Source organism: Triticum dicoccoides, chromosome 2B, assembly GCF_002162155.2.
Source record: "Triticum dicoccoides isolate Atlit2015 ecotype Zavitan chromosome 2B, WEW_v2.0, whole genome shotgun sequence".
Classification (NCBI taxonomy): Eukaryota; Viridiplantae; Streptophyta; class Magnoliopsida; order Poales; family Poaceae; genus Triticum; species Triticum dicoccoides.
This window is the reverse complement of record NC_041383.1, coordinates 66260972-66271017: the sequence shown is the minus strand read 5'-3', so window position 1 is coordinate 66271017 and position 10046 is coordinate 66260972. Positions and strand designations below refer to the sequence as shown.

The 10046-nt window shown below is 48.9% G+C and overlaps 1 pseudogene; it reads left to right on the top strand.

Moving 5' to 3' along the window:
• Window positions 1–8812, top strand: part of LOC119360483 — a 24305-nt pseudogene extending 15493 nt beyond the window's left edge.
• Window positions 8813–10046: the final 1234 nt, after the last annotated feature.

Here is a 10046-nt window from a genome sequence, read left to right as displayed (position 1 = left end):
CTCAGAATGTTTTTAACTTAGGCGATTACAGGGTCACAGCTAAGCCCCCGAGTGGGAGGATTGCTCTCTACTCGGAATGTTTTTAACTTAGGCGATTATAGGGTCACATCTAAGCCCCTGAGTGGGAGGATTGCTCTCCACTCAGAATGTTTTTAACTTAGGCGATTACGAGGTCGCAGCTAAGCCCTCGAGTGGGAGGATTGCTCTCCACTCGGATTGTTTTTAACTTAGGCGATTATGGGGTCGCAGCTAAGCCCTCGAGTGGGAGGATTCCTCTCCACTCGGGTTATATTTAACTTAGGCGAATCGGATTCACAGCTAAGCCACCCGCTGGGGGATTTTAGACACAGATGCTTACGGGGAACTGATCATTATGATATTGAAAAAATCTTGTCTTTGGAAAGCAAACTGAAATACTTTTATTACAACTCATCAGGTCGAGTGTTCTATGTGTAGAAGTGATGGAGCAGCTCTACGTTCCACGCCTGTGGCTCGTCAATCTTCTTGGCTACATTGTAGATGTGGTAGGCTCCATTGTGAAGCACCTTGGTGATGATGAAGGGGCGTTCCTAGGTCGGAGCAAGCTTGTGAGGTCATTTCTGATCCACTCGGAGAACAAGGTCTCCTTCTTGGAATGCTCGTCCTCTGACGTTTCGGGCATGGAGTCGACGCAGATCCTGCTGGTAGATGGTCGACCGGATCAAAGCCATCTCGCGCTCTTCTTCCAGGAGATCAACAACGTCTTCTCGTGCTTGCTGTACTTCAGTTTCTGTGAATAGTTCCACTCGGAGGGCATTATGCAGCAAATCACTCGGGAGTACAACCTCTACACCGTACACCAAGAAGAAAGGAGTCCGGCCAGTTGACCGATTCAGCATTGTTCTCAGCCCCCATAAGACAGAAGGCAACTCGGTTACCCAGGCTCCAGCAGCATGCTTGAGGTCACGCATTAGGCGGGGTTTTAATCCTTGGAGAATCAAACCATTTGCCCTTTCTGTTTGTCCATTCGACTGAGGATGTGCGACCGATGCATAATTGACCCGAGTGCCTTGGGTTGCACAGAACGCCTTAAACTCGTCAGAATCAAAGTTGGAGCCATTATCTATGATAAAGCTATGAGGAACTCCATATATGAATATCAACTCCTTGATGAAACTGACAATGGTGCTTGCACTGAGGTTCTTGATGGGTTTAGCTTCGATCCACTTGGTGAATTTGTCGACTGCTACGAGCACATGGGTGAGACCGCTCGCACCAGTCTTGAAGGGGCCAACCATATCCAATCCCCAGACTGCAAATGGCCAGATGAGTGGAATAGTCTTCAAGGCAGACGCATGTTTGTGGGACATGTTGGAATAGAACTGGCAGTCTGCACACTTGTCAACTATATCCTTTGCCATTTCATTTGCTCGAGGCCAGTAAAATCCTGCTTGGTATGCTTTGTCCACGATGGTCCGAGAGGACGTATGGTGACCACAGGTCCCCGAGTGGATATCATTTAAGATCATTCGACCTTCTTTAGGGGTGATGCAGCATTGAGCCACTCCTGTGACACTTTCTCTGTAGAGCTGTCCTTTCATCACTGTAAAGGCTTTGGATCGACGGACTATCTGATGTGTTTCATCCTCTTCTTCTGGGAGCTCCTTCCTGAGAATGTATGCAATGTACGACACTGTCCAGTCGGGCGTGATCACTAAGACTTCCATGATTAAGTCGACCACAGCTAGAATCTCAATCTTAGTCGGGTTGGTTGAACTTATCGGTTGCCGGGGCTCTTCCTTGAAGGGATCCTCTTGTATTGACGGGGTATGGAGATGTTCCAAGAACACATTACTGGAGATAGGCTTCCAAGTGGAACCTATCTTCGCCAGATCAGCAGCCACTTGATTCTTGAGTCGAGGTATGTGGTGGAGCTCTAACCCCTCAAACTTCTTCTCCAACTTTCTCACTGCGTTGCAGTAATCAGTCATAGCAGGGCTCCTGACATCCCATTCCTTCATCACCTGATTGACCACTAAATCTGAGCCGCTGTAGACCATCAAGCGCCGGACGCCGAGTGAGATGGCCATACGCAACCCATATAATAGTGCCTCGTACTCAGCTTCATTGTTAGAAGAATCAAAGTGAATCTAGAGGACATAACTGAGCTTGTCTCCTCACGGGGATACTAAGACCACTCCTGCGCCAGAGCCATTCAACATCTTAGACCCATCAAAGAACATGGTCCAATGTTCCGACTGGATTTGAGTCGGCCGCTGTTGTTCTGTCCACTCCGCGAGGAAATCTGCAATTGCTTGAGACTTGATGGCCTTCTTTCCCTCAAACTTGAAATCCAATGGAAGAAGTTCAATTGCCCACTTTGCCACTCTACCACTCGCATCTCTGTTATTCAGAATCTCTGATAATGGAGCGTCGCCGACGACTGAAACTGAATGATCAGAGAAGTAATGTGCAACCTTTTTTATGGTGAAGTAAATCCCATAAACAAGCTTCTGATAGTGAGGGTATCTCTGGTTGGATGGGGTCAAAACTTCTAAAATGTAATAGACTGGGCGCTGAACTTTGAAGGCTTTGCCTTCCTCTTCCTGCTCGACAGTGAGCAATGTGCTGACAACTTGTCCTGTGGCCGCGATGCAAAGCAAAAGAGGCTCTTTGCTGACTGAAGCGGCAAGCACATGTCAGGTGGAAAGCAGGGATTTGAGCTCTTGAAATGCTGCTTCGGCTTTGTCATTCCACTCGAACTTGTCAGACTTCTTCATCAGTCGGTAAAGAGGCAATGCCTTTTCACCGAGCCATGAGATGAATCGACTGAACGCAACCAAACAACCAGTAAGCTTCTGAACATCATGCACTTGCACTGGGCGCTTCATTTGGAGGATTGTGCCAATCTTCTCTGGATTTGTGTCGATTCCTCGTTCGGAAACAAGAAAACCGAGTAATTTTCCACCTGGGACTCTGAATGTGCATTTTGATGGGTTGAGCTTGATATCATATCTCCTTAGGTTGGCAAAGGTTTCAGCGAGGTCAGTCAGCAGGTTGGAACCTTTGCGTGACTTAACCACTATGTCGTCGATATATGCTTCCACATTCCGACTGATCTGAGTGAGCAGGCACTTCTGGATCATGCGCATGAACGTGGCACCAGCATTCTTGAGGCCGAAGGGCATGGTGACATAACAAAAGCACCCGAACGGGGTGATGAAAGCAGTCTTGATCTCATTGGGTCCGAACAGTCGGATTTGATGGTACCCGGAATAGGCGTCCAAGAAGGACAGTCGCTCACACCCCGCGGTTGAGTCGACTATCTGGTCGGTGCGGGGCAGAGGAAAATGACTTTCGGGCAGGCCCGATTGATGTGCTTGAAGTCAATACACATTCGAAGTGATTTGTCATTTTTGGGAACCACGACGACATTGGCGAGCCACTCGGAGTGGTATATCTCGTGGATGAACTCAGCGGCCAGAAGTCGAGCCACTTCCTTGCCAATCGCCTTCCTCTTCTCCGTGGCGGACCGTCGGGGATGCTCTTTGACCGGTTTTGGTTTTGAATCGACTCGCAAATGGTGCTCAGCCAGTTCCCTGGGTAACCCGGCATGTCAGATGGCTTCCATGCGAAGATGTCCCAGTTCTCACGGAGGAACTGGATGAGCGCCGCTTCCTATTTGCTATCGAGCATCGTTGAGATATGGGTCGAAGCAGCATTGGGGTCGTTCGGGTGGATGTGAACTGGCTTGGTCTCTGGAATGTGGACTCTGAGGCAGGCCTCTTGGCACGCAGCAAATCACTCAGATCTGCCGCCTTCTTATACTCTTGGAACTCCATAGCCGCCATCTGCTCATCTGCTATTTTTGCACCATCTTGAAGACAATCTTCTACTTTCTTCCGGTTATCGGAGACTGTTATTATGCCTTTGGGGCCAGGCTTCTTCATTTTGAGGTACACATAACATGGTCGAGCCATGAAGCCGGCATAGGCAGGTCTGTCCAGAATGTCAACTTCTCTTTACGGTAATTCTTCTCATCGCCGAAAACCACATCAAGAGCAATCTGGCCGAGTGAATCGGCTTTCTTTCCTGGGATGATTCCGTGGAACCTCATGTTGCTCTCGCTAAGTTTGGACATCGGAATGCCCATCCCCTTGAGAGCTTCGGCGTACAGAATATTGAGGCCACTGCCACCATCCATCACAACTTTGGTCAATCGAGTGCCCCCAACAACTGGGTCGACCACCAACACCTGCCGCCCAGGGGTAGCTACTCGCGGCGGGTGGTCCGACTGGTCGAATGTGATTGGGGGTTTTGACCACTTCAGAAATTACGGCGTTGCCGGTGCAACCATGTTCACCTCTCTGTTAATGACTTTCAGTCGACTTTTGCTCTCGACATTAGCAAAAATCACTAGGGTGGCATTAACATGGGGATATCCTTCGTCCTCTTCCTCCTTGTCTTCCTCCTTCTCAGAATCTTTATCCTTCTCGCTGGGCTGACCCTTCTTCTGGAAGCTCTCGATCAGGACTCGACACTGTCGAGTGGTATGCCTGGGAAGGATCAGATTCCCTTCTTCATCTTTCTTAGTGTGAATATGGCACGGCAAATCCGTCACATCATTCCCATCTTGGTCCTTCACCTTCTTGGGATTCCAGGGCCCTTTGGGCTTCCGTTTGAACTTTCCTTGATTCAACACTGCTGCCTCGACAGGTCCCATTGCCTCAGCCTTTCGCTTCTGCTTCCAACTGGAATTTCCTCCACCGGTGTCTTGGGCGACTATTTTGTGCTTACCACTCCAGAGTCGGTCTTCTTCTTCGTCGTTAGCATACTTGGTGGCAATCTCCTGTCCGACCGAACTTCAGATTGAGCTCTCTGTAGCGAACGCCCTCCTCGAAGGCACAGACTGCTTGGTGATCTGACACATTCTCCACTGTATGGTGGAGAGTGATCCATCTCTGGATATAGTCTCTCAAGGTTTCATTCGACTTTGCACACAATGTTGCAATTCTGGTAGACCGGCAGGTCTCTTACAAGTGCCCTCGAATGTTCTGGTGAACACTCGGGCTAACTCATCCCAACTCAAAATGCTCCCAGGGGCCAATTGATTGATCCAAGCTCTGGCAGAACCTTCAAGCATCAGAGGGAGGTGCTTCATGGCCACCTCATCGTTGCCACCGCCGATGTGTACAGCCACACGGTAATCTTCAAGCCAAGTGTCGGGCTTCGACTCTCCCGTGAACTTGCTGACACCAGTCGCCAATCTGAAGTTGTGGGGGATCTCGGCGGCCCTGATGGCTCTTTCGAAACACTCGGGGCTAGACATGTGGACCCTGCTCCCCGCTGGGCCTGTCTCTGTCTAGCCCTTCTCTGTATGCTCTGTTTCGGTCGACCAAGACCTGAACAATGACTGACCTTGCATCGAACCCAGGCTCCCTTGGGTCGACTGGAACTCTGCGATCATTACCGTATGGACGCCTATCGTCATACCGCCGGGGCGCGTACCACCCGCCCCACGGAAGGGGCGAAGGCACTCGACGGTAGTTGTCGCGGGTGAACTCTCGATCATCATCTCCATGAACTCTCCCCAAATGCCGATCCTAACGATGCTCACAATCTCTTTGCCTCAACGGTGACCTAGGACTGTGTGCTAACTGAACGACATCTGTCCTTACTGATCGACTATGAATTCCGTTCCGCGATTGGGACACGATGGAGTTCTGATCTCCAGCCGCTCGGAGCAGCACTCTGATATGTTCCAAGCCCCTTCCCGCCTCCAATCGAGGCGGCTGAATGGACTTCGCAATACGTGCAGCAGCTGCGAGGTTCTGAATCGGCGTGCGGAATACCTGAGTTTCCGGTGGAAACAACTGCTGTGTATGCCGACTGGATCCGGGGATCAATCGACGGGCTCGCTCGTCAAGAGAATGTTGGAGATTCTCCAAACGAGTGCGCTCGGCCAGCGTGGCCAGACGCACATCCTCCAAAGCCCGAGCTTTAGCGGTTTCCCCTATGATGGGGGTATGGAGAGCCTCCTCGTTGCGGCGATGCAGCTCCTCCCTCTACTGCGAGCTGAGAGGTTGGGGATGGTAATCCTCATGGCCAAGCCACGTACCGTCGCCGTCCCTGTTCTCGCCATTGCGGCGGAAACCGGGCGGGCCACGGTGAGAGTCGACCATGAGGACTTCTGCCGCGGGGTCACAACTCCTGCTCTCGGAAAGTGTGTCTGCGAAGTCAGTCGACGGGTCGACTGGACTGCAGTGAAATACGTCAGGCTCGATTGCCGTGACCTGGGGGGTGAACGTCTGCCGAGCCACCGCGTGTTTAACCCACCACTGGAGCCGTGAACGGCCCGACCGCTTGCGGCGGCGTCCAGCGGAGCGAGAGGTCGACACGGGCGTTGACTGGTATGGAGTCGACGACTGCCGTAGGAGGACGCCGCGGGCACTCGCGCGGAAGTGCAACCAACCCCGGATCGGCAGCGCCTCGACGTCGAGAGGGGCCTCCTAGAGCCAGGCCGAATTATCGACGACAAAAGTGAGCGCCCGAGTCAGAAATCATGGCCCATGATCAAACTGCCGCCGGAAACCATGTTGATGAAGACTGAAGAAGATGGAACCTCGCCGGAAGTCGCTAAGACGCTTTGCCCCATGGTGGGCGCCAACTGTCGTGGCACTAAGACTGACATTAAGGGTAGGGGGTACGAATGAGGAGGCAAGGCCATAGCTACGGTGAGGTTGTACGCAAGTGTTTACGAGTTCAGGCCCCTCTCGGAGGAGGTAAAAGCCCTACGTCTTGATGCCCGGAGGCGGTCGACTGGATTTCAGTATATGCATGTGTGTGTTACACGCGGTGCGACCCTTGTGCCAAAGGAGGAGGGTGGCTTATATGGAGTGCGCCAGGACCCAGCCATCCCCCATTACAAGGAGTTCAATGTACATAAAGAGGGGACGTTATTGGAAACACCAGCTATAAAGTGTTATTAATGCCCTTGAAGACTACAGAGTGAATGCTTGACCGTTGCTGTTCCGTGTGACTCCTCGTCTTCATAGGTCGAGGGGTTTCTTATACGGTCGATTGGTCTCAACTCTCAAGAAGGAGGAGTACCCGAGTGATATGACTTGGTCGAGTGGATTGCACTCGACATCTTTATTGAGTACTCCCTATTGTCTTTTGAGCTTCTAGGACAGTGACCTTGGGTAAGCTATATTACCATCAGCCGCTACCTCCGCGCCAACGGCAGGTACCTCCGCTGGAACGCCGGAGTGAGCGTCGACGATAGTGTCAGCTCCATGATGTACTGGGTCGTCGAGCCCATCCCCGTAAGAGAGGACATGCCTGCCCTTCCTGGCCCGCCTCCGGTGAGTTCGCCATGACCGACCGTCTTCTTGATACCTATTCTTGAATTGCTTTCGGCGATTGAGTGAATTCTCCAGCAGTTCTTGATCTCCTGAACATAACCATGATTTGGCTTTGCGTTTTAACTGCAGAATCCCCCATACCAATACCTCCACGGGGTCATCCACCTGGAGCCGAGACGGCTGATCCGGTTCGTGCGGGCGCTCGACAACGGCCACTACCCCGAGGACCCCGAGGCCAACGGCTGGCAGCGGTTCTGGTTCAGGGGGAGGTCCGCGTTCAGCCTGAGAGGCTACCTGGCGGCCCACATCGACGGGACTACCCGAACATCGCCATGTGCGTCTGAGCGGGCCGCCACGGGAGGCTGACCCCGCTAGTCGTCGACCTGCCCGACGACAGCTATGGCGAGACCCTCGAGATTGTCGTCTTCCTGGCCGACACCCCTGGTGAGAGCCTCTCTCCATGCCCCAACTTCCTAAGTACTGTATCTCCTAATGGTGACAAGAACTGAAAACTGATGGTCATTGGTTGAATTTTATTCACATTTTGGTGCAGATAGATGCTATTTGCTGCATGACCATGATATTTTGGGGTTTAATTTAGTGGGATATTAATCTACTTGTCTTACTGAAATTGCTCTAGTGTGAAAAATAGTTAACTGAATCTGTTGAAGTCTCAAACTGTTAGGTGTTAAAACAGTTCACTGAAATTGTTGTAGTCTGAAAAATAGTTAACTGAATATGTTGAAGTCTGAAACTGCTAGGTGTTGGGAATTGTCTGCAACTGCTGTAATCTTGTTGGTAAGTAAAATATGATATGTTAGTGGGGGAATAAATCATTATCGAACTTGAAACACCAACTCAGTTGATTCGTTTGATTTAGCCCATTTTACTCGCATTGAATAACCTGTGAACAAAACTCAGGTTCCAACAATACTAAATAAATCTTGTTTCTGCACATGAGCTTTATTCAGGTTTTGTACATGAGCTGCAATCTTGGTCTTGTTATTCTTTTTATTTTCTAACCTGATCGTCCTTGGAAAAAGGATATTATGATTTGTTTTGTTATGACTTGGAAAAGGGTAAAAGTAGTTGGATGGAAGTAATAGGTGCCATGTGGATTTAGCAAAGCTAGTTGCACATTTATGCCCTTGATTCCGATAATTCAGTTCATCGATTTCACAATGTTTGCCGCTAGTATAGATTATGGTAGCTGAAAAGCCAAATCAAGTTCAGTCATCTCATTTTACCTTTGAAGAGAAGATACTTAATTAGTTTCTAACCTGTGAATAAAATTTAGGTAGTATCTTACAATAGTGCATAAAATCTCTAGTTCCTTGCACACTATATTGTTTCAGTTTGTTTCCTTATTGATATTGTTATTGATTGTTGGTATGCTGCCTAATTGGTTCATAATTTCTGCTAATTCAGCGTACAATGAGCTGCGACACCCGGATGTCGACGCGGAGTAGAGAAAGATTGGGGCGGGAGTCATGAAAGTTCACCTGTCCACAAGTTTCACCGCCTCGACGACAGCAGAACTGGACGCTTACTTTTGCCTATATAGATAGATAGATATATGTTCAAAGATTCTCTTTGTTTCTTCTGGTAGCTGAACTTGCTCCGTTCTGGATTCAGAACTGCTGAGAGTGTTGTGCCCAATGGTGAACAATTTTCTAGGTCGTTGCAGTGTCGCTCTTTTGACATTCATCTCTGAGATATTATTTCTGGTGTGCTTCGTAGACGATCCTGCAATATTTTTAGATCATGCATTCTGCGTCATTGGAAAATGCAGTGGCTTTGACATAATGATCATGAATTTATTTTTTAGACTATGCATTTCGCATACAAATGGAGAATTTAGTGTGTTTTGTTGTGCTGCCTTGATAGTGTTTTTTACTTGTGCTGCCTTATGTGTTTAAAGTTCTTAATTCCGGGCCTGCATATACCAGGAAGAACTGTGGCCATGAGTAAAGCAAAAAGGCCTTACGATAGAATTATACAAAGCATTAAAAAAATGATGATAGCACGCTGGAACTTCTCACAGATTCATGCAAGTTCTCCAGATCCAGATATCACAGCGAAGCGAAAAGAGATGCTGAAACCGAAACACCTTATTCATGTTGTAGTTTGTTACTTTGTCAGGCTACTAAACATGCTTGAGTACCTGAATTCTCGTCAAGTCTGTGAGGACACAGATTGACCTGGCTCTTTCGCAAGGAGTTTTGGACTCCGTAAACAAACAGTAAACACCATCATACCACATGAAGTGAGGAAACTAGAGATTTAAAAGAAGTTTTTATTACCAAAACAACAAGCAGGTGGTGTGCACAAGCAAGCACACTCCTGGGAATTCAACATTTGCAGGCTTATTACTTCACTTAGCTGCTCCACAATAGCATACACCTTCTTTGCTAGGCAAAACAAAAGAGTGAAAAATACTCCATGCATGAACTGACACATAATATTTTTTCCGCACCAGGCTTATCGTACTCCGGAGTACCATCGTTGCCTAGATTCTACTGAGTTACTAAATTTCATGAACACTTCCGCCCAAACTTCTTTGAAGAACTTGGAAAAATGAAAAAAACACATGGTTTGATTGGGTGCAGGGTGATATTCCATCATGTACAATGAGCCACACAAAATGGTGATGAGCACTACTATAAAATGTAAATTGAGCAGAAAGCTCTAGCTGGAACTCAA